Source organism: Chrysemys picta, chromosome 1 (genome assembly GCF_011386835.1).
Source record: "Chrysemys picta bellii isolate R12L10 chromosome 1, ASM1138683v2, whole genome shotgun sequence".
Classification (NCBI taxonomy): domain Eukaryota; kingdom Metazoa; phylum Chordata; order Testudines; family Emydidae; genus Chrysemys; species Chrysemys picta.
In genome coordinates this window covers 200,557,743-200,582,580 of record NC_088791.1, presented here as the reverse complement: position 1 = coordinate 200,582,580, position 24,838 = coordinate 200,557,743, and the positions used below count along the sequence as shown (strand labels likewise).

General features: G+C 42.0%; 1 long non-coding RNA gene across 2 annotated transcripts in view; it reads right to left on the bottom strand.

The window, feature by feature from the left end:
* The window catches only part of LOC101936647 (uncharacterized), a 182,644-nt gene that overhangs the window by 10,991 nt on the left and 146,815 nt on the right, over positions 1-24,838 (bottom strand). The window contains exons 4-5 of one of the 2 annotated variants that reach the window (XR_509119.4): positions 22,187-22,835; positions 12,944-21,677 (exon numbers count right to left, since the gene is read on the bottom strand). This is a non-coding gene — a long non-coding RNA (uncharacterized LOC101936647). Of the gene's footprint in view, positions 1-12,943; positions 22,836-24,838 lie in introns of those variants that run through there. The other variant, XR_010594929.1, reaches the window with a different exon arrangement.

The window sequence follows — 24,838 nt, the reverse complement described above, 5'->3', positions numbered from 1 at the left end:
GGGGGGATATAATAGAGGTATATAAAATCATGAGTGATGTGGATAAAATGGATAAGGAAAAGTTATTTACTTATTCCCATAATACAAGAACTAGGGGTCACCAAATGAAATGAATAGGCAGCAGGTTTAAAACAAATACAAGGAAGTTCTTCTTCACGCAGCGCACAGTCAACTTGTGGAACTCCTTACCTGAGGAGGTTGTGAAGGCTAGGACTATAACAGCATTTAAAAGAGAACTGGATAAATTCATGGTGGTTAAGTCCATTAATGGCTATTAGCCACGATGGGTAAGGAATGGTGTCCCTAGCCTCTGTTTGTCAGAGGATGGAGATGGATGGCAGGAGAGAGATCACTTGATCATTGCCTGTTGGTCCACTCCCTCTGGGGCACCTGGCATTGGCCACTGTCGGTAGACAGGATACTGGGCTAGATGGACCTTTCTTATGTTCTTATGTCTGAATTAGGAGAGCAGATCTAGGGTTGGACCAGTGGAAAGCAGCCTACATCCTTCAGTGCCTGTAAGGGTCACATCTTAATCTAATGGGGATTTTAAAAAAAATGTGTTATAACAAGTCTGGCTGCATTATTAGCCCTCTTTCTATTTTATTTTAAGTAGATTTTGATTACTGGAGCTGGCTTTGCACAGGTAGCAAGTATTCTGTTTGTGGTGAAATGGTAATATCCGACTGATTAAATAAGAAAATTCAGAAAAAGAAATTTCTTGTTTACTGTTTAGTTCAATGGGAGCATTTGGAGGAAGAAAGGGATTGAATTGAATTTGGCAATAAGTGGATATTAGAATTCTAATAATTTATAATACTTAAAAAAATACTTCTCGGCTGGTCCGAAGGTAGTGGGTTATCTCAATTGACTGTTCACAGTCAGTTACAGATTGAAATCTAGACAACCTCAGTTTACAATGAATCTTCCCCCCAATACTTGGAATAACTTTAGATTTCTGTCTAACTACACATTTTCAAATATGAAAAAGTCTTTCCTATAATATGGTGTTCTTGTAATGCCTATACTTTTCTAAGTGGCATTTTCCTATTCAAGCTGTGCATTTTAGTTTTGAAATAACGTCCAATTTCCTCTCTATTGACTCTATTCTGAACCAACTTAGATTGGTGCCGATCGGGACTACTTTCCTTTCCTTCTGTGAAGTTCTTCAGACTGACCCTAGTGTAACTGAAATCACTCTGGCCCTGTAACTGTAATAATCTACCCCAAGAGCAGTTTGGCAGTAGTTAAATTGAGCCAATGATAAGCATTATCTGAGATGGTCGATGGTCTTTTCCTTGTCTGCCTGTATGACATTATTCTCCCCTTACAGTCAATAGTATAGAAGGTAAAGACATTTTTTCTTGATATTGATCCTAGTTTACCTTTATCCGCCCTGACATGTTACCTTAGAGACTCTGCTGCGTATTATCCTCGGCTTGCTGTCCCACAGCCATTGCCGTTCAGTTCAGTCCTCTTCTCCCTTTCTGACTTCATAAACTAAGCTGCTACACTTTCCTAAAATCCAGGCAAATCATTCTGTAATGTTCAAACTGCTGCTCCTGCCAGCCCTCATTAACCACTGCTACTGCAGCAGAGCATCTAACAGGGTCTAACTGCCGTGTCATCCAGGGCTGCTCTGAGCAGGATGAGATGACACTGGGGAGAATTCTGGCAGCTGCTGTATGCTAGCTCTCCTGCCGCTGCTAGCTCTGGGGGTAGTGCAACAGTGGGACATTTTATCAAATCGCTAATGTATATGCATCCAGAGTGCCTCAGGAATGCTCAGGGGTCGTCAGCATGTGGAGTTACTGCACACTAACCTGCATTCAGGGATTTTCACTGTGTTGTAATAGTGTCCGTACAGGACATTTACTGCGAGGCAAGCTGGTGTAATGTAGATTCACACTCTGGCTTGCCAGTGCAGTAACTCGCCATAAAGACAAGCCCTCAGCTCTGTGACCTGTGGGTTTTTTTAACTTTCAAGGTGTTGGTTTTCTCATTACAGACCAGATTGAAGTCAGTGGGAATCTTTCCACTGATTTCAATAGGTTTTGCAGTAGGCTCCATAATTCCTGGCATATAAACAAAGCTATTGACACAGATATCACTTCTGAGGGAATGTCATTTTCTTACGAAATGTCCAAGTATGTTTACTATTGTAATCACAGCCTTCAGGTAAACAGGATTGAAGTCCTTTCCCCCACGCCCACCTGATATGCTATTATTTTGCCCATAAACCTATACTTGCAACTAGTTTTTACAGCCCAGAGTGATGGTATAAAAACGGAACTTTTTTTGAAAGGGACCTCAACCTGCCCTCTACTGGTATGCCCCAAATCATTGACTCATAGATTCCAAGGCCAGAAGGAAACCACCAGGATCATCTCCTGTATACCACAGGCCATAGAACTTTTCCAAATTAATGCCTAGAGCAAATCTTCTAGAAAAATATCCAATCTTGATTTAAAAATTGCCAGTGATGAAGAATCCACCCCATCCCGGCCTAAATTGTTCCATTGGTTAAATACCCTCCCTGTTGAAATCTTAGGCCTTATTTCCAGTCTGAATTTGTCTAGCTTCAACTTCCAGCCACTGGATCATGTTATACTTTTCTCTGCTATACAAAGGAGCCCATTATTAAATATTTGTTCCCCATGTATGTTTTTACAGATTGTAATCAAGTGACCCTTTAACCTTCTCTTTATTTAGCTAAATAGATTAAGCTCCATGAGTCTATCACTGTAAGGCATGTTTCTAATCCTTTAATCTTTTTCATGGCTTTTCTCTGAACCCTCTCCAATTTATCAACATCCTTCTTGAATTGTGGGCACCAGAACTGGACAAAGTGTTCCAGCAGAGGTTGCACCAGTGCCAAATACAGAGGTGAAATAACCTCCCTAGTCCTACTCGAGATTCCCTGTTTATGCATCCCAGGATCACATTAGTCCTTTTGGCCACAGCGTCTCATTGGGCGCTCACGTTCAGCAGATTATTCACCACCATCCCCAAATCTTTTTTCAGAGTCACTGCTTCTCAGGACAGAGTCCGTCATCATGAAAGTATGGAGTGCATTCTTTGTTCTAGAGATATACATTTACATTTAGCTGCTCTAACACTCAGATTTTATGCTTGTGCCCATCTTACCAAGTGATCCAGATCACTCTGAATTAGTGTCCTCTTTATTATTTTCCACTCCCCCAGTTTTTGTGTCATCTCCAACCTTTATCAGTGATTGCTTTATATTTTCTTTTAGGTCAGTGATTCTCAAACTTTAGCAACCCGAGGTCCCCCATTTCGATTTAAAATTTTTGGGGACCCCCAACCCTCCTGCTCAGCTCCAAGCCCTGCCCCCAAGGCCTCACCCCCACCCCATCTCTTCCTGCTTCCAGCTCTCTCCATCACACACTCTCCCCCACCCTCACTCACATTCACTAGGCTGGGGCAGGGGGTTGGGGTGCAGGAGGGGGTGTGGGGTCTGGAAGGAGTTTGGGTGTGGGAGGGGGTGCGAAGCATGGGTTCTGGGAGGGAGTTAGGGTGCAGGAGGGGCTTCAGGGTGCGGGCTCTGGGAGGGAGTTTGGATGCAGGGTGCAGGCTCTGGGCTGGGGCAAGGGGTTGGGGTATGGGAGGGGGTGAGGGGTGCGGGGTCTGGCCGGATGGCTCCCAAAAGTGACCGGCACATCTCTGTCAGCAGCTCCTAGCTGGGGAGGCCAGGGGGTCTCTGTGCGCTGCCCCTGCCCACAGGCACCATCCCTGCAGTTGGCCAATGGGAGCTGTTGGCCAATGGGAGCTGCGGAGTCAGAATTCGGGGTGGGGGAACCTGCGGAGACCCCCTCCCTCCCAGGGGCCACAGAGATGTTCTGACCACTTCCGGGAGCAGCGCAGAGCCAGGGCAGGCAGGCAGCCTGCCTTAGCCCTGCTGCGCTGTTGGACTTTTAACACCTAAAATCTCCCAGTTTGGCTTCAATAGCCTCTGGGAGATAGAGGGGGAGGGGGAGGCGTTGAGGGAAGGAGGGGAAGGAGTTGATCAGCAGCTCCTGGGGACCCCCTGGAGTTCCTCTGGGGACCCCCAGTGGTCCGTGGACCCCCAGTTTGAGAAACGCTGTTCTAAGTCATTGCTAAATAACATAGAGCAAAGAACCGGTGAGTGCAGGACCCCACTACACTCATCTCCTTAATGATGATTCCCTGTTTACAATAACATTTTTAGACCTATCAGTTAGCAAGCTGTTAATCCATCTAATGAGTGCCATGTTGATTTTATATAATTTTTTAATTAAAATGTTATGCAGTACCAATACAAGTGCCTTACAGAAGTCTAAGTATATTTAGATAGAAGTATATTTAACTATCTTTATCAACCAAACTTGTAATCTCATAAAAAAAAGATATGTTAGCTTGACAGGATCTATTTTCCATAAACCCATGTTGATTGGCATTAATTATATCACCCTTGTTTCATTCTTTATCAATCACATCCCATATCAGCCACTCCGTTATCTTGCCTGGGATTGGCGTGTCCTATGGTAATGAACCATTGGAACAATTTACCAAGGATTGTAGTGGATTTTCCATTACTGGCAATTTTTACATCAAGATCGGGTGTTTTTCTAAAAGATCTGCTGTAGTTCAAATAGGAATTATTTTAGGGGAGTTCAATGGCTTGTGTTACACAGAAGGTCAGACTAGATGATCACAGGGGTCCCTTCTGGCCTTGGAATCCATCTATTTAAAATATGTAAACCATTTTGAAATTCTCCTGAATGATAGAAACGATGTTATAATGGCCAAATGCTGACTTTAGTGACATCTATGACATTTTTGCCAAGGAATTCAATGGGATCAGCATGTCACCCTGTAATCCAAAGCATTGATTGTAAATGAATTATTGGCTCCAGAGTTTAAATGCATGAGCCCCTGCAATATCTGGCTTGTCAAAGTGATGTTGTTCTGAGAAGTCATTGGAGGAAACGGGAACATTACTTGGTGTGTTGGAAAGTTGCTCTCACCTTTCCGTCAGTGTCAGGACTGGTGTGGAAACAGCCTATAAAGTGATTCATGGAGCTGCTCAACTCATGGTACAATGATTTTGCTGATGTGAGGAAAAAATACAAGCGTGAAAATAAATACCTAGAGTACTCTGAGAACTCATGCTACTGCTCCCCATAGTATTTGATGACGGTTTTCCATGTGGAGTCATCCTGTTGAGAGAGAAAAATGATGTGTCTGGTGCCATGTCAGTCTTTTTGCAGCTCTGTAGTTGTTTGAATTTCCAGTACAATAGCAATTATGCCATTGTAGTTATCATTCATTGTAGTTACCTCCACATAAAAGTTTCCCACACCTAATACATCACAGCTGTGTAAGACACATTTATTGTCTTAAATATGAGAACTACAGTGGAATAAGGGCTTAAATTGTGTGAAACATTCCAACTGGCAACGTCCAGTGAAACACTATAAAGCATAAAGGGATGTTTGTCACATGTTGAGGGGGCAATTTGATTAAATCATGACTTCAACCTATATACTGTGGGCCTGATTCTCCTCTCACATTAAATAACTCAGTGGAAGTACACTGGTGTAAAACTGGTCTGATATGACAATTAGACTCTGGAGCTCTAATTATGGCTACTGCGAGCTATAGAGCTAAAATGTGTAATTGTATAGATTTATGATGTTACTTCAAACCAGTTGCCCAATGTAACAAGCCCAGATCGTGATGGATTGGTTAAACTGTACTGGGGAGGCTGGAGAACTTTAGCAGCTAAGTTATCCTATATTCAGAAGTACAGAAACTTGCATGAATAGGATGAGAGAAGGAGGACATATGGGAGAAGTTCTGTTTCCACAGCGGTGACTGGGGAGAAGACGCTGTAGATAGAAGCATATGTAAATTACTGCTGTTGAATGCCCAACTGCCATCAAACTTGTGAACTCTCCCCTCATTTCTCTACTACTTCCTAGCTGTTGCTCGCTGCTCACTTGGCCTGGTTGAAAGTTAGAGAATCAGGGGGTCTACTCTAAGGTCTGCTGCTGGTATATGCTAGCAGAGCTGACCCCAAAGGATGATTAGGCAGAGTGGAGCTCAGCCCCACCCCGAGCCCTCCATATTTCTCTGCCCCACGCCCAGGGAACATCCTCCACCTTAGTAGGGAAAGTGGGGACAATAACTAGAAAACATACACAGTTCACAGGGAACTTGGCAGACTGGAGAATCCAGCTCTCTGTTTTTAGCTTCCCTCCCTATGGTGTGTGAGTAGGGTGACCAGATAGCAAGTGTGAAAAATTGGGATGGGGGCAGAGTAGTAGGCACCTATATAAGAAAAAGCCCCGAATATCAGGACTGTCCCTATAAAATCGGGACGTCTGGTCACCCTATGTGTGAGGCTTGGGAAAGAGAAGAGCATGAGCACACCAGCACACTGTAAGAGGTGTTGAAAGTTAGGAGGGCATAACTTAACATATAAGCTTCATTATTACCGTTATTTATTTGTACTGTGATCACCCCCAGAAAGTCACTTTCCACACACACAAGGCACATTCCCTGCCCTGATGAGCTTAAAACCTGCAAAGCTGCAAAACAGATGAAGGCTGTAAGGGAGAAGAAAAGGATTTTTTTTTTAAGTAATTGGCAAGTATATTAAGGCAGTGCTGTTAGTTTCAGAATAACCATGGTCTGGAAAAAGAGCAGGTTGAAAATACCAGTTTGAATATGGAACATTAAGGAGGGAGAGAAGAATTGTTAACTACCCAGTAGTATAAGGCCAATCTTTGTCCAAGTGTTGAGCAAAACACTAGTGTAAATCATGTGGCATCTGTTTGATTATTGAGATGATCTATGTTAGTTAAAGCTGAACCTTTTTGACCTTGGGCTGATACGGTTGCAGGATTCCATGAGACAGATTGCAATTGCTCTGATGTTTCATAAAAGTCAATGTGTTTGGGTTCGTACCAGGTACTGATTTTACACGTGTCTGCTCAGCTGTGCATGGCATCAACATGGTTTTAATTACTTCTCCATGTCAGACTCAAGATATATCTGTGGAGTGAATGGGAAAGATGAAAGGTAGGCAGAGCTGGGTGTCAAGCATTTCCCATCACCTTTAACTGACTTGCTGCCCTGAGAGGTAAGAGGAAATTCCCTTCCTCTGGAGTGAAAATGTAAAGCTTTATAAAGATTTGTACTGTCAACAGCAAGGTGTAATTGGCTTCTTCTTAAGAAAACGAATATGGATTAGCAGCAGGATGAGTGGGGCAGGGGGGACGGACTTTGGCTGCTGATAGAGGAGTGGAGCTGCCTGTAGTTTTCCTTACTGCAATTGGGTAAATATTACTAGTTAACCTTTGCTTCATTTTATTTACAGTGACTTCTTTATGTTGGTTTCCCTAATGTTCCAATTTCACTGTAAAATGCAATTTCCATAAAAAGGAGTGGCCAGATTTTTTGAGGCCAGAGTAATAAACATCTTGAATTAAATAAACCCCCACAAGAGTATTAAAAGAAGTTGCAGACACTTGCATAGATGTAGTAATTCAAAGCATTGGCTGTAAGCAAGACACAAGCATGAAATCAGTAGCTCATGGATAGGTAGGGGAAGTATTTTCCCAACATTATCAACTACATTTATAGGGAATGGTAACCTATCTATGGAACACATGCTCCCAAAATTTGGGATGGTATAAATTTGATTCAGGTAGCTGAGCTAGAAAATGCTGCTCAGTCATGCTAGGCACATGCCTTCTAAACTCTGTGGGTGCATTCATTCCTAGAAATAAGGCTACTATGAGGAATAAGCTTGCAGCACTGGCAAACAGGGATTCTCACTGCTGAAAGTACTTATGTTAGAGCTGCAGATAGTTAATCCTCTCCCGGCCAAAAAAGACTGTGTAAAAATAACACCTTGCTACTCAATAGACCTGTCCCATGTATGCCAGTGTATTATAGAGAACATACGTGGGGCCCGAAAAGCTTGAAACGGTGGGTCAACCCTAACTTTTGGAAACCTCTAACTGTCAATGTCAACTTTAGGATTGTTTGGTGTTTTTTAGAGTTACTTTTATTTTAAGAACAAAATCTAAGTAGAAGGCATTTTATTATCCTGTGCCTTTTTACTGTTTCTTCAATACAATTTATTTCTTTTTCTAACAGAATTTTTGTTTTTAGGATAAAATAAACGAATGGGGAAAACTGCAGTGTGTGCTAGGAGTTCAGATACTATGGTGATGAGCGGCACTATAAAACCTTAAGATACAACTGCATATATTAAGAGAATGTGTTTGGTCTCCAGTGTAAATAAAAATAATCAGAATTTTCCTGTCACCTCAGTCACCTGACATCATCAAAGCAACAATACTTGCACATAATTATGCAAAAAAAAAAAAAAACATTCAAGAGGTCCGTTATTTTTCAATGCATGAAAAGTTGTTGAAATAGTTGGATTTTAAATTTTTACTGGTATGCTTAATTCCTAAGGGATTCTTGAAATCTTTTGTACTTTTTAACAATACTTTTAAAAATGAAATAATCACTATTGCAAAGGGGCCAAAGATATCAGCATCTCTGACCACCTGGGAATTCCCGAGAACCTCTGAGTGGTGCAGTTTCGGCATAGCAGTTCTTATCTCCCAGTCCCTAGTTTAGGGGACAAGGCTTCATGGTCTGGTTATTTCTGGCTGCTGCAAATGACCTATAGGCAGTCAGGAATAAATTTGAGCAGCCCTGAGGTTGTTCTAACTTATATACCATGGGCTAAACCACCTCCAACACTCCCATGATCGGAGAGGCAAAAAGATAGCCTAATGCCAACTTTGCCGCTCCCACTGCTTGCCAAGCAGAACTTGTCCAGAAAAGAGAATTGGGACCAATGTATCTCCTGCTTAATAGTGTGTCCAATGCTTTAAGAATTTAGTCAAAGCTCTTGGAGACTGGAGTCTTGGATTCCTGCCTTCCCAAGTCAGGCAGCAATCCATACTCTTGGGGTGCAGTATGACAAAGGAATCTTTTACAGTAGAGGGCAGGGCCTTTCAATATAATTTAACTGTAATCTTTGGGTCTCTACCTCCATTCTGGTTTGTTTTGTTTTCTCTTGTTCTGAGGAAGTCTTTGTAGGCTAAACAATGAAAGCAGCAGCCTAAAGAACAAAGCTCACATTATCCATTTCTACATACCTCTGTCCTAAGGATTTTCTTTCTTTGCAGCCATTTATTTCAAATGTTCCCTGTAGTTAGCAATCCTTTCTAGTTAATGCTATCTAATGCCATTGTCAGAGAGCTGTAATTCTACTTTCATGTCAACAATGAAAAATTATACCACCTATAGCAAAGCTCCGCTTGACACTACACTTGGAAGCAAGCCCATACACAGCGATACTACCTTCAGCTCTGTCCCCTGGTGCGATGGAGATGCATTTGCTGCTGAAAAATGAAATATTTTTGTTGTCTCATTTTTATTTATTTATTTGGCCAGTGGACAAAAGTCTTAAGTTTCTATTTTATTTTATTTTATTTTATTTTATTTTATTTTATTTTATGTCTGCTGTTTTCATACACTTTCTTTGTTACTTGAATGTACTTGTTCTATAGTTTTTGTTCACACTGCAGGAATGCAGCCATACCAGTGTTAATGCATCATGATGTTTTCCAGCTGAAAACCTAATTGATTTGGTTTCTAATATTTTTCAAGTGACCCTCCACGCAGCACTTCTTGCTACTCCCACCTTGCTTTCTAATGCCACGTTCCAAAAATGAAAGGTGATACTAGGAAGAAATGAACTGAATTAAAATACCAGCCAATAGCCAGCAGTCTGAATATTCACTTCTGTCATAACATGGCTGATGTTACTGGTAGCTTTCATCAGTAGACTATAGAGTTAGGAACACATTCTTTAGGGTACTTCTACCAGTGCCTGGGCTAGTCTCAATACTAGACAGAGCTAGAAGACAGCTGAGCAATATTTTCCTAGATCTCTGTGTAGTGATTGTGACAGCTATTGCAACCCTGGGGATATCACAGTGTAAGCCTTAAAAATCCCTGGTCAGAAAGAAGTGGGACAAGGGTCCCTGCCCAGAGAAGAGTTATGGCTACAGACCACAGTTGCCAACTTTCACGTGGTAAATAAGCAGCCCAACTTTCACAATATGAGAAAAATCAAGCTAATTCCATTTCAAAACAAGGCGAAAACAAGCCAATCCCTAAGAACCCCAACACTCTATGTGACTAGATCCCCCTGGCATGCAGTCTGGGACTGTAGTAGGCCCGCTGTGCACCCCTGACTCTCTTCCCACCCCCTTGCCCCTGCTTGCCAGGAGCCAATCAAATAAAAGCAGCTACAAACCAAAAACTACCCAACAAGCAACTCCCAAGACACTTAAGCCAAAAACAAGCCCAATTTCTGTGGTTTTTCTTCTGTGGGTTTGGCATGTCTGCTAGAGACCTGAGACCTGACTTGGGAACTCCTGGAGTTGATCATGGAGAGGGAAATAGAGGTGCAATTACTGTAAAACTGTGACAGTGATGTACATAGTTGGCCTATAACAGAGGAAACATGAAAGGTGAAGATTTGAGTTTTGGTGATAGTTATCCTGCTCTGAGTTGAACTTTTAGGGCTTAGATAATATGTAAAATCTTATGCTATGGCTTCTCATGGAAGTGAAAGAGCTTTCTTCTCCTTGACTGCAGTGTCTGTGAAATCTTGTCCAACACAGCTGTTCTGGATGGTGATAAATCTTGATTCTATCAGCTGGAAATAGTCAAGTGCTTCTCACTGTTACAAATTTTCTTGCTCTTTTGGGGAAAAGCTCACATGTTTGGACAGAATTAGTTGCTTCTATGGGGGCAGATCCATGTCTGGAAGGAGAACCTATTGTAAGCAAGACCTCTGCCTCTCACAAAATCAAGTTGAAGAGGTATTGGGTCTGTTGGTGCTGGATATGGCTAGTGCTGCTTTGATGGATAGCAAGAGGCCAGATTCCGTCTAATGAGCAGGTATTCTTCTCTTTCTCAAACCATTTCTTTGTATCATATCTGCCCTTTCTAATCTACTATAACCCTCAGATCCTTTTCAGCAGTGCTACCACCAAGCCAGTTATTCCCCATTTCATATTTATGCATTTGATTTTTTTCCTTCCTAAATGTAGTACTTTGCACTTGTGCTCATTGAATTTCATCTTGTTGATTTCAGACCAATTGTCCAATTTGTGAAGGTCCTTTTGAATTCTAATCCTGTCCTCCAAAGTGCTTGCAACATTCTCAGTTTGGTATTGTCACAAATTTTATATGCATACTCTTCACTCTATTATCTAAGTTATGAATGAAAATATTGAATCGTACTGGATCCAAGACTGATCCTCTGTGGAAACCCATTTGTTACGTACTCCCAGTTTGACGCTGTTTTAAACCAGTTGTGCACCCACATAATAGTAATTTCATCTAGACCACATTTCCCTAGTTTGCTTATGAGAATGTCACGTAGGACTATATCAAAAGCCTTAGTAAATTCTAGATCTATCACATCATCTGCTTCCACCCTATCCACTAGGTCAGGATGGGCAAGATATTCATGCTGATTTTGTTAGATCTATTGGCAGCCTTTAATACTGCTGATTATGAGGTTTTAGTGATCTGACTCAGGACCCTGGCAGGTGTGGCTGTACTCATTCTTGAGTGGTTTAGTTTTACATTTCACAGGCCTCTGAATGGTTTGGGTGGGTGCTCTTCGGGCCCAAAGCGCACTCAAGGGCAGGATTCCACAGGATTATTTGCTGTTATCCCTCCTGTCCAACGTCCATGTGTCGCCACAGAATGAGATGCCAGGTGCTTTGGGCTGTAGCGCTATTTGTATGTGGAGGACACAGATCTCTGTATAGCTTTTTACTTACACCTAGACCATGTGACGTCTATACTTACCCAGTGCCTGGCCAATGTAGAGGGCTGGAAGAGGATGAGCTGATGGAGGTTCAGTCCAGATAAGACTGAAGTGATGCTGGTTGCTTAGGGGACCCAGCTGGAGAACATGACTCAGTTGGAATCTGCCTCCTCTGTATTGAAAGAGTATATCCATTCTTTGCTAATCTGTGGGTACTTTTGAACTAATTCTTCCTTGATTTTGCGATGGCATCAGTGGCCAGAGTGGTTGCAATACACAACCATTTCTCTCAAACATGGAATGTGCCATGGTCTGCAGTGCTTTTATTGTTCCTCATTTGGTTCACTGCAGTGTGCGGTGGTACAATATATGCACTTATGGCTGAAGACTGCTCACAAGTTGCAGCAGGTGCAGAATAGGGAGACTACCTGCTTAGCATTTTACTACATCAGTGCTCCAGAGAATACATTGACTCCCTCTTCATTTCCAGGCAATTCAAGCACTAAAATTGAAGTTCGGGCATTGAAATAGAGCAACAAAGCCCTGTATGGTTTAGGTTCTAGCTATCTGAGAAGCTGCCTCTTCCCTAAATGCTCAGCCATAGCAACTGAGGTCAGCTGAGGCACTTGAGCTGTTGTCATAGACTGAAATGTTTATTATAGGAGTAGATGGGTGCTTTCAGTAGAGAGGCCCTTGACTCTGGAATTTGCTCCTCCCATTGTCCAATAGAACCCAAGTCTGTTGACCTTTAGGTCACCATGGCAAACCTTAATGTCGACAAAGGCTTTCTTCTGAGAGGGCTAAAGGGGTGGAATCATCTTTTAAACTGATAGCTTGGTCCTATTGTTTCCAGACTGCATTAGTATTTACATTAAATGTTTGCTTTTGCAACTTGAGATACAGTTAGGGCGTATTTTTTTTAAATAAATCAATGTTATATATGTATATAAAATGTACAGTATTTCTATATATAAACCCAAGTCATTTCCTGCCTATGTGGAAAGTATTGGTATTGTCTGCCCCATAAAAAAATCAGGATATGTTCCACTTTTTCCATTTACTTGTCAGAACTAGTACGCTGTATCAAGCGACTTCTGACTGAAAAGTGCAATACAAGTAAAAATCCTCTTAGTGCAATACAAGTAAAAATAACCCAATATCTTACAATATGTGCTCCTTCCTCTTCAAGACAAAGCAGTGCTTGCAAATATGTCTAGACAGTAAGATGGAACAGCACAGAATCAACCTCTAAGCTATTGCAGCCCACTTATCAAACAAACAGAATAAAATTCATAGCATTATAGCAACATTCTTTGCATGACATCTGTAGAGGGGGCATCTTTCTAAGAAATGATGGCTTTATCACTCATGCTTGAGATGAAGTGCCAGAAATCATCTTCAGAAGGTCATGGCCAGCCAGCCTTGATGGCCTGACTAGAATCACCAAGTGACTGAAATGTGCCAGTGTTTGCTGCCAGCAGCAAAAAGCCCTATATGTGGCCACCTGATTTTCGAAGTCTGCTTTCCATGCTATCGATGAATTAATCGCCTGCTGACACTGAAGACATGGTCAGAATTTCAAACTATTTGCTGTGCAGTGCATGGGATGGGTGAACGAAACATTCTTTCAAAGCTCTATCCTCCTACCCCTTGCCAGGCCATGATTTCATAAGCTCTTAAATTCCCCTCATCCTCTTCTGACAATAAACTCTTTTTTTTTGACAGGGTCCTGTTTGTAAATGTACACCCTCCCCCTTAGACAGACATACCTGATTTATGCTACTTGTGATCACAGACAATCAGCTTAGTTTATTTGTCTTGAGCAGAGTCTCAGAGAGACTAGTTTTGTATGTCTGTGCTTGGTTTTCTTTATTTCTTCCTTATCTTGTTCCCCTCCCCTGTAGACCAGGATGGAAGTATGTATAGGGGGGAGGAGTGGGCGGAAGACAGATCTATCATTTGACAAAGAGTCTTTATCTGATGCAATCTATATTCCATTTTCAAAATGTTTTTTATTTATTGCTGAGATGCATTTCCCATTACCTGGAATGTGACTGAAGAAGAAATTAAAGGAGAAACTGAGAATTTAAATTAAAACTAGTGATTCTTCATATAGGCAGCATTTAGCTGCACAGTCAACAATTGATAATTTTATGTCATTTGTGTGTGTAAAATGAATAGGAGTTTTGCCATTGACATCAGTGAGGCTAAGATTTCACCCAAACCTGCCTTCTCTTGTTGAGCCTCTTTGACTCTGGTGGGGGGGCAATAAAGAACCTTGACAGATTTACAGATAGACGTTCCCCTCTGGTGTTATCTGGACCGGTGATCTGCTAGGTCATCCCAATCCTTGACTCTGGGAGCCAGCCTTACCCTGCTCTGCTGGGAGAACCTCCACTCCTGGGTTGCTCACGCACAGCCTCTGGCAAATAAGCTGCTCCTTGGATTGTGCAACCGACTGACACTAGCCAATATCTCTGGTCCCAGACACAACCCAAGAACCTCTGTCTTGCAGTGCCCAGTTATGTCCGCTGGACACTGCAAGCTTATATGAGTTTGTCAATTTAACAAAGAAATTGATATGTGCCAGGTTTGTTATCCCAAGGAGAGTCTCTGACATGCTTCAAACCAAACGCACTGCTTTGGGTAGAATAAACAAACAAATTTAAGATAGATTTTAAGTGATTATAAGTCAAAGCACATCAAGTCAGAGTGGTTACCAAAAGAAAAGAAAATATAAGCATGCAGTCTAAACTCTCAATCCTATTAGACTGGGCAGCAACTAGATTAAGTAGTTTTTCTCACCCCACTGGATATTGCAGTCCTTAATATACAGGTTTGTCCGTTAAACCTGGGCCGATCTCCTGTGTTGGAGTCTTGTTCTCTTCTCAGTGTCTTGGTTGCTTGCAGCATAGGTGGGGGCAGGAGAAGAGCCCAGTATGTGTCCACTGTGTCTGTTTTATACTCTCAGTCTATGTGCTTGGGGAGCACAAGTCCAGGCATGTCTGGAGGGCGTTGCTGAGTCTCCAGGCAAGGTTGAGCAATTCCCCTGGCGTGGCCTCATGCAGGTGAGTCATTGCATTGTAGCTCCCTTGCTGGACAATGGCTGTTGATAGATTGTTTGACACCTCACCCAGGTGTTGGTTACTTTCTTTGCTGTTGCCTCTGGGGAGCTAATATCTGGCTGATTCCCCAACTTACAGCATACTTTAGTGACCACGATACAACACAATTCTCATAACTTCATATGCATTAATGATACACATATATGGATAGAGAAATGACTTTCAGCAGATCATAACCTTTCCCTTGATACCTAACAAGGCATGCTTTATATGTGAGATCATAATTATATGAAAATGAGGAATATGGGGGTTACAGTACACTCCCCCAAGGTATAGAATGTTACAGTTATCAAAGAATAAGTATGCATTACTAGCATCCACACTAACCAATGAGTGACCATAAGACTCAGTAGATTGGGCTTGCATGCATACAAGTGCGAGCAGAATTCATTCATTCATTCCATGCAGTTATCTGTGGCACAAACTTCTTTTGTTCATTTTGTTTAAAAAAAAAGGGGGGGGGCCTTTCATAGACATACTGTCATTCAGAGGTAATTTAAGCAATATCTTTTCCTTGGCCATATAGTATTATAGCACATTCAAAGGTGCAACAAATTAAAATGACAAGCAAACAAGTCAATACAACCAAACAGCAGATTGACTTTGTAAATGCCCCAGTGATTATGATACAGATGCCACAACACAGCTAGCCAAGAAGCCATGCACCATCAACCAAAACTATATGCTAGGGTCTGGCACTTGAGCTTTGAAGTTGCCTAACTGTTTCTGTGTGTGACGCTGCAGCTGTTGGCTTCACTATTGGAACCGACAGAGGATCACACCAGGGAAAAAATCCTCAAGACAATCAACAGGAAGAGGCATTTCCCAGTTAAGTTTTGAAGTTACATGAAATTTGCCAATATGCTTTGGATTTGCACTGCTATTTTTAAAGATATAAAGTATGCCCAAGCCTCCCCTCTCCTCCCCTCCCCACTATATTTTGTGCATTTATTGTGGTTGGCCTCTGTCTGAGGCAGAAGATCAATCAGGAAGTTAACCAGGGGACCAGATGTTGCTGTTGGAAAAATACATTCCAGAGCTTGGCTTCTGTGACTTACAGCTGCCAACTTCCCCCCACAAATGGCCACGGTCTGGCTCTCTTACTGGGGTAGATAGAGGAAAAGTCTGAAGAAGAACATGTTCTACTCCACAATTAACAGGAAGGGACCATGCCAAGTGAGTAGTACGGCTGCCACGAGCTTGCATGCTTTGCAATTGTTATTTCTTTTAGCTATTAGGTCTAAAGAAAGTTCATCTATAGATGCATATATTGAGATTTGCACTCTCAGTAGGTTAGGAATTGCATCTGATTGGCTAGGCATTCAGGAACAGAATGATCTTCTGCTTTGGGGATAGCATTGATATGTTTTAGAGAAACATTGCATCAACCCACAGCAAAAACCCAAAGATATTAATCTTACCGGAACCATTTATGACTAGTTGATACCAGCCTCAGCTAATTTTTTCTTCGGGTTCTTGCATCTTGAGAAATTTACTACTGAATCTCAGGTTCTATATGACATGGTATCTCACACTGCCATAGGTGCTGGAGTTAGGGGTGCTGGGGATGCAGCAGCAGCACCTCTTGGTTTGAAGTGGTTTCCATCATATATGGGGTTTACAGTTTTGTTTAATGGCTTTCAGCAACCCCACTATAAAATTTGTTCCAGGCTGCTGTTCTGTGTTCGGTGCACATTTCAGTTCAATGGAATAACCATCATTTTTTGTCCATTTTGATTGTATTGTTGCTAGAATCCCTGATTCTTTTGGGTAATATCAGTAAACTTCAGGTTCTGAGAATAATTATTCAGAATGGGTCCATTCCAACACACCCTCTGCGTGTGAAACTCCCACTGAGCCTAGCTAAAATCTCCATAGTCTGGTGCATTTCTTCCTTTTTGATCTCATCATTCTTCTGCAGGTGCCAGAGGGAATTTAATTCAGCCACAGTGCTTGAACCTCAGGGGCACCGGTGTTCAGCAAACTCTACTTCAGGGGTTTTCAAACTGGTGGTTGGGACCCCTCAAGGGGTCACGAGGTTAATACATGGGGGGTCGTAAGCTGTCAGCCCCCGCCCCAGACCCCACTTTGCCTCCAGCATTTCTAATGGTGTTAAATATATTTAAAAGTGTTTTTAATTTAGATGGGGGGTCACACTCAGAGGCTTGCTATGTGAAAGGGGTCACCAGTACAAAAGTTTGAGAATCACTGCTCTACTTCATCCTTGATGTGCTGACGTGCCATTGTACAATAGACATTTTAGATGCTAATTTAGAGGTTGAGTAGTTTTAACAATTATGAACTGGTTTTCTTCAGATTTAGTTTGGTCCATGAGATCAACAATACAAATGTGGGCCCTGGTCCTACTGTAAGATTCTATGTGACCAAGTGACCTCCTCAGATTCGGCTGTGGGTTTGAAGCCTATGTTTGTTTTGGAGATCTCACTTAGCTAAATGTGACGTTTCTAACTTGTCATTTCTGAATTATGTGAGTGCTAAATTTCTGATTACAGCTCACGGAGAAGGGTATTTTTTTTTAATATCTGAATAGCTCAAATGTGGACTTACTCAGATTTGCTCAAAAATAACCCCAACTCACTTTTGTGATGAGACCAAACATGCAGATTTTCAGCCCCAAAGGGATTTGTTTGAGAAGGTTTATGAGACTTTGAAAAGGGTGGTAATGGGGGCAGTGGTGGAGGTTACAAAAGGAGTTGCAATTTAACCTTAAATACAGCAGTTGCTATCTGCAATCACTGTAATAAAGTTTCCCCTCCCTCCCCCATTAGGAATGTATTCATAAGTGATGCAAAATTAGAGTATGCAGGAAATACTATCATGCCCCTCGCCGTGACATTTTTCATACTTAGGACATGGTCTTCAGTCACTTGGTGTAAAGACAGTGAATGAAATCAGGGGGAGTTCCAGGTACAAGGGTGGGACAAGCAGGAACAAGATCATTTCCTACTTTTCTGTTACTATTTCCATGTTTATTTTTGAGGCTCACAGCAAAGTGCCCATGGACACAAGCATTTAATCCAACCTAATGATTTTTTTTTTTTTTGGTTTTGCTACTGTATGCAAGTGTGGAATTATAGGGATTTCAAGTGCTTTTATTGCTTTAAAACCAGCTCTTTATACGTTAAGATTTGTATTTATAGTACTTCAAAAAGTAAATGCCCTAGTTTCCAAATGTGAAAATCATCTATAGATATTTTGAGCAAAGAACTTTGCAGGCTAAACACCGAGGGCTGTAAAAATGCTATTTTTTATGATAGCAGGACTATTTTTATTGCAAATAATAAACATTCATTCCTCTTGCTGAGAGCAAAATGAAAAGAAGCAGACTTGTTCTAGTAAAATGATGAATTTGTCATTAAAACAAATGTTAAAAATCATTTTCAAGTCCTAAGTTTATGTAAGATCTGCTCTTGAGGAATTCATGCAATTTATTGTATAAAATGTATTAATGCTCAAGTGATGAAGTGTGTTGTACTGCTGTTAAAAAATGCAAAGTGATATAGCCAGTGCTGGGAAGTGAATGAATGTTATCTAGGAAAACAGATTTGTCCTTGTCTGAATTTGGCCTACCAAGTTAATTAAAATAAAGAAGTGATATAGTCAGTGTTACAAATTCTCAAGATTTTATTTACTCTCAAGATATTTGGTGATTTTCTTAACGCCCAGCTCCTGGAGTCAAGTGAATATGTAAGAATATCAGTTTTCATTAAAAAGGTAAGTTTTGAGCTCGCAAAGTACAGAGGAGAGCTTGAAAATGTGGATCTGAAAGCCTTACCTATTATTGGCCACTGATTGCTGAATCAGGACTATTTCTGAGTGCAGACAAGGCCTCACTTTCACTTGGTTAGACTCCCATAGACCTACTTATGCCCAGAGTTTAAAGGTCAGAGGGAATAGGGTACCTATACAAAGAGATAAAAGCAGAGGGTGAGCTCCCGCTCCCTTCCCTGGCTTGGGTGAACCATGCTCTATCACAGCTCTCCTTCCTCCTGAATTAGGGGAGTGAGACCTCTCCCTGTTTCAATCTTCTTTAGCCCCTTCAAACACAGATTCTGTTGCTGTGTAAGGAATCAAAGATTGTGTCAGCCTCATGACGAGGAACTGGACACCAGAGGGTACTTTAACCTACACCTTCTTTTGACTCTTTTTCGTGCAAGTTAAACCAGCTGAGACTCCCTTTCACCTGCTTTATCACAGGGTAAGTACATCTAAGGGAGACCGAGTTAGTGTGTGTGGGAATCTAACTGTTGACTACACTAAGATTGCTATGGCACCGTAGTTATACTGCTGTAACCCTGTAATGTAGATGCAGCCTACAGCGTTGGAAGGGGTTTTTCCATTGCTGTAGGAACTTCACCTCCCTAAACGATGGTAGCTAGGACAACAGAAGGATTCTTCCATCGATCACCAGAGGGTTCAGTTGGCATAGCTACAAAGCTCAGGAGGTATGGCTTTTTCACGCCCCTGAGCACTGTAGCTATGTCAGCCTACATTTTAAGTGTAGATTAGCTCTGACACTAACTTACGTGGAGCTTCTGAATTTGACCCAGCGTGTCATTTAACAGAATTGAATGTACTAATTTGTCTTTATGTCTCTTAGACCTGGTCTACATTTAAAATGCCAATCAACATAGCTGTGTTGGTCAAGGGTGTAAAAAATCCACACCCTGGAGCACCACTGCTATGCCAACCTCTAGTATAGATGCAGCTCGGTAGAATGCTTCTGTTGTCTACCTACCATTGTTTGAGGAGGGGGTGTTCCTGCACTGATGGAAAAACCCTTTCCGTTGCTGTAGGGGGCGTCCTCACTACAGAGTTGTGCCAGCATAACTACAGAGCCGTAGCTATGCCTGTACTCTCTGGAGTGTAGACACGCCCTTGCTGTGTGTGTCTCCTACTGATGGGATGGCATTGTTAGATGAGGGCAAATTGATGGAATGCTTAAATTACATGGGGTGCTTGAGTTCCAAGCCATTGTTTTCTAAAGTCCTTTTTATTGTTAAGCAGTCGCACTGTAACTGTACTCCCACTAGGATAAGCATATTTTACATCCTCTTCAAGCAAGCAAAAAAGGTCGAGAGCACTAGCTTATTTCCTGGTTTGCCACCAGTGACTCCTTTTCCCATTGCGTGTCATGGTCAGCAAAAGTTCTCTACTCCCAAATACAGTAAGGGAACATACATCCCATAGAAAGTCTGGCTTTACTTTATATGCAGTTTTAGCTTATCAAGAGACTAGAAACTTAGCTCCCACATGACCAAGAATGAAGATGGCGGTGATGAATGGATTTTATTCATCTGTACAAAATATAAACAGCCCTCCACCCCTGCTTTGGGTGCCCTAATTTAAGGTAATTTTTCACAGTACATATCTTCAGAAACTGCTCGTTCTGATCTAACAATAAATATACAAATATGCCTCAGCAGATGTAATCTTATTGAAAGTCCTCCTCCACAGGCATAACAAAATAAAATCACTCCCTCAGCTTACCCCCTTGTGAGGTGCTGGGGAGAAAAGGAAAGCCTTGCAGCATGCCCGCAATAGGTTAAGAGATCAGGGCTGTGGTTGACCAAGAAGGCAGTGAATTGCAAAGTTGAGGACTCCACACAGAGGACACCCTGCCAGCAGATCCCTCTCTCTTCTATCAGAAAGGCTCCAGCTCGAGTGTCTCTGCTGATCTCCGTTGTTGCAGAATGGCACGTGGCGTGAGCCAGTAATTCAAATAACTGGATCCTAAAACCAGTGAGGGTGTTATGGGTTTTCTAAAACAAACATTTTAAATTTACCCTGAAACTTACCAGCAGCCAATAAAGAACTTACTCAAAAATGCCATGATCTGTCTGAGACAATTTTTTAACAAAAAAAATGTGGATAATGGTTAAATAATCCATCTTCCCTCTACAGAGTGGTATAGTGTATTAATATATAAACAGCATAATTGAAACCAACATGAGCGTATCGTTCTGTCATGTGAATGTCAAGCAAGTCATTGAGCCAAATTCTCTGCTGGTATAAATAGGAGCAGCTCTACCGCCATCAGTGGAGCTGTGCCAGTTCACACCAGCAGAGAATTTGACCCACCATTCCCTTGCCCGTCCCCCCCGCCCCCATGGCAGTAACCCTCTGTTAATTTTGACAGGTACAATACTTTTTTTCTATACTGTGGGGTTTGCCAATTTATTGCCGTAGCAAGTGCTGGGATATAGCATGAAAAGCAGTACTTCTGGTGCATTTTCTAATTTTATTTTATATTTTTTTCCAAATGTACATCAAATTATCTTGCCTTGTAAATACTTCTATTGAGCTTTCACTCACTCTGGGGCTCTCTTGTCTGTCCTATTTCTTGTTCTTTAGTGGCGTGTAATCTGAGCTTTTTATATCTACAGTCTTCACACAGAGGCAAGCAGCTCACTGGAAAAGTCACAGTTAAACCAAACATTAAAACTGTCCAAGAACTGACTTCCTCGACAGCTCTGATTCAGGCTCCCAAAAATGCTCTGCACAGTGACTCATGCTTCCTTCTGGAAATGACAGAACTTCCTCATCATGCTGTTCTCCCTTGTCCTCTCCTCATCTCCTGTCCAATCAGGAAAGGATTGAATTTCATGTTACATTTTTTCCTGTGCTCGGCAGGGAGATGCATCCTTTTTGCAGGGGAAGAGTTTCTATGAGTCAAGGGTTGACAAACTGAAAATTAGTACCAGCCCTAGAAATAAATTACAAACAACAACAACATAAAACCCAGAGCGGTGGACAGTGGGTGTATATTGGATTGATGCCCCTCTCACAACTTGAGTTGCAGAACTGTCCTAAGAAGAACTTGCTTTCCAGGGCTGAAATTAGTGGCAAAGTTAAAGCTGTTGTCCCTTACTTTTGTGTGTTTGGTTTTATAGAGCTTGTATGTTTTCTATCAGGTAAGCTAATGCTATGTGTATGAGACGGGAACTATAGCAGCCAACCCTATTCTGAAAGAAGATTGTGTTTACCAGAGAACTATCCATGAGGGGGGGAAAGGACAGTGCCAAAAATATTTTGTTCCAGTGAAATCAATGCTGCCGACTGTTCCATAACAGTTACAATGACAGAAATGCACAGAGACATTTTGCTACATAGAACTTTAAAAAAAAAATCCTCTGATTTACGGAACAACATGTATTTGAGATAAATATCTTACCATATGGGGAGTGATGACTTGCACTGGAAGGAGAATTTTAAACAGCCCTTTTCATTTTGTTGTATACAAATCTTTAACTCCTTCATAGCCAGGGCAGGCAAAAGCTCCAGGTGCACAGATTATTTAATAATCAGTATTTAACAGAACTTGGGAGTATTCTAGGCATGAGCTCCTGGCCCTATAGAAGTCAATGACACAATAACCAGAGTGTGTGTGTGTGTACGCATGTGTCAGTAATAATAAAATTGATTTCATTTGCTCAGAACCTTACAGGGTTGAATTCATAGCAGGCTAGATGCTTTGCAGGTGAGGACGAAGACAAGGGGGTGGCTGCTCAGCCCTGATAAGGCTGCTTTAGGTTTTTCTAGCAGCACAAAAGAGCCTTCAAGCTCTGGTGTAGGAGAATTCCAGGGGGTGTAGAACTGGCATTGCTGGCTCCGTACCATACCGCAGTAGGTTTGTAAGGGGAGGAAGGCATGGTCAGAGTGCAGTGTGCTCCAGCAGTCCCCAGCTGCCACAGCTACCCCTTGGAAGTCATTGCACATGGAGGCGAGTTGGAAAAGTTGCCTAGCCCTAGGAACTGCAGGAGTTGTGAGAGTGTAGAGGAGATGTCCAGCCTCCTTTGCCCTTCCGCAACACCTCCTGGGACCTGCAGCAGAAGAGATCAGAATCTGTTAAGAAAAAGTGCCACTCTACCATACCTTGACTTTAAACAAAGAACCTGAAATACGCCAATTACTCAGCTTGGATGTTCAGCAGAACTGATCTGGAGTGGCAAGGCAGGGATAGATATTGATTCCTAATGACTGATAATGCTCAGCAATTACAGTAGGAAAGGATCTTGCCAACTTATTCCTGTTGTTCTCTACTGGCTCTAGGAAGCCTATATAAATGTTAGAAGGCTAATTCCCACCATTAAGAACATTTGTTACACATGTCCAGCTTCAGCACAGGTAAAAACCTAGTCACACAGTAATCTGAATCACATGGGAAAACCCACACATTAAAAGCATGCGCACAAATGAAAATGTAACCGAAACCATTTACGCATGGAAACACGCATTTGCAGTTGTTCTGAAATATATAAGCCTAACGCTCAAGTGACCATTTAAAATCACAAATAGATATCTGTGCCCGTGGAAAGTGATTTACTTTTGAATATCCGTGACTGTCATATTTGATTCAGGCGTCTTGTATAAACAACTGATCTTCATTTAGGGCCAAATCCCAACTCTTTGGAAGTTAGTGGCAAGCGCTCATTGACTTAATTGAGATGAGAATGTGGTAGCTAGTCCATTCTTAATTTTGGTTTATTTTTGGCAAACACTCAAAAAGTGTGTATAAGATAGTGCCTGTCTAGGTCTCAGGCCACTGGCTTCTATCCTGCAGGTAGGAGAATTGGTCCCCAGGACACATGTGTTGGCCATATCAGAAATGTCCTTTGTGTCTTATGGAACCGCAAGAGGCAGTGTGTTGCCTATATTGTACTTATGAAATAGGATACATGTTAAATGTAGTCACATGCAATGATTGGATTTATCGAATCTGTTCTCTCCCACTCCCCCATCTCCCTGTGAACCCCACAGCTAGTCAAAAAATACAGAAAACTCTCCAAAAACATTTTAACTTTCCAGAGCATGCCAACCACTCTGTCAACTGGTCGAGAAACAGCAAAATAGTTTCACCAAAAATCTTTGATATTTACAATTTTTCCACCAGCTCTAGCGAACACTTCGGTTCCTGCAGCCTCTCCTCTCTCTCGCCTGCACAAAAGGTAGGCAGATGTAACGGAAGTCAAATCAGAGGGCCAAACTGGACCCACAATGTCCTGCTGGCTGCTGCTGCTTCCTAAGGGGCAGTTGAGCAGGACTGCTGCTACTTAGAGGGCTCTCCTGGCTGTCACTGGGTTTCTGGTCACTAGGAGGACCTGCTGAGCTGAGGCTCCTTTTAGCTACCACTGTGCTGCTGTGGAATTTTTTGCTGTGATCCCATGAGATCCCCCAAGCTAACTAGGAATGGGTTGGGTCAACAATGGATAGGATGCCTTTTGGGAGTTGCAGAAAGTGAGCGTGGGGACTCATTAGGTGTTGGTCTTTTTCTTTGTCAGTACTGAACCAATTTCTCAGCATAATGTATCCAATAATTACATTAAACAGCATTAGGGAAGGAAAGTAAAAGGACATAGCACATAAACGTAAGACAATTAATAATAAAAGCAAATATGTTGACAACTGGTAGTCTGGAGTGAAAGCAAACTATTGGGCTTCCGCGAAGAGAGAGATGATCATTAGAGGTAAAGGGCTTTAGAGATGGGGTTTAAAATGATGAAGGCAGTCAGGGAGCTGCAGCTAGCAGGGACAAAGCGTGATATTGAGAAGGGTTAACTGTGGGAAGAAGATCGTGAGAAGCTCAGTGAAGGGAGTGAACAGGAAGGTAGGAGTGATAACAGAAGAAAGGTAGGAAGGAATGGCAGGGGTGATAGTATGAAATGTAAGAAGCAAGAATTTTAAAGCACTAGCACAGAGGTCTAGGAAACCAGTGAGGTGAAGAAAGAGAAGGGAGACATGAATAGTGAAGCAAAGTAAAAATGACAGGTGCTTTTGGAATGGCTAAAGCAGCTGGAGATAGGGTCTTGGCAGACCAGTGTCAACA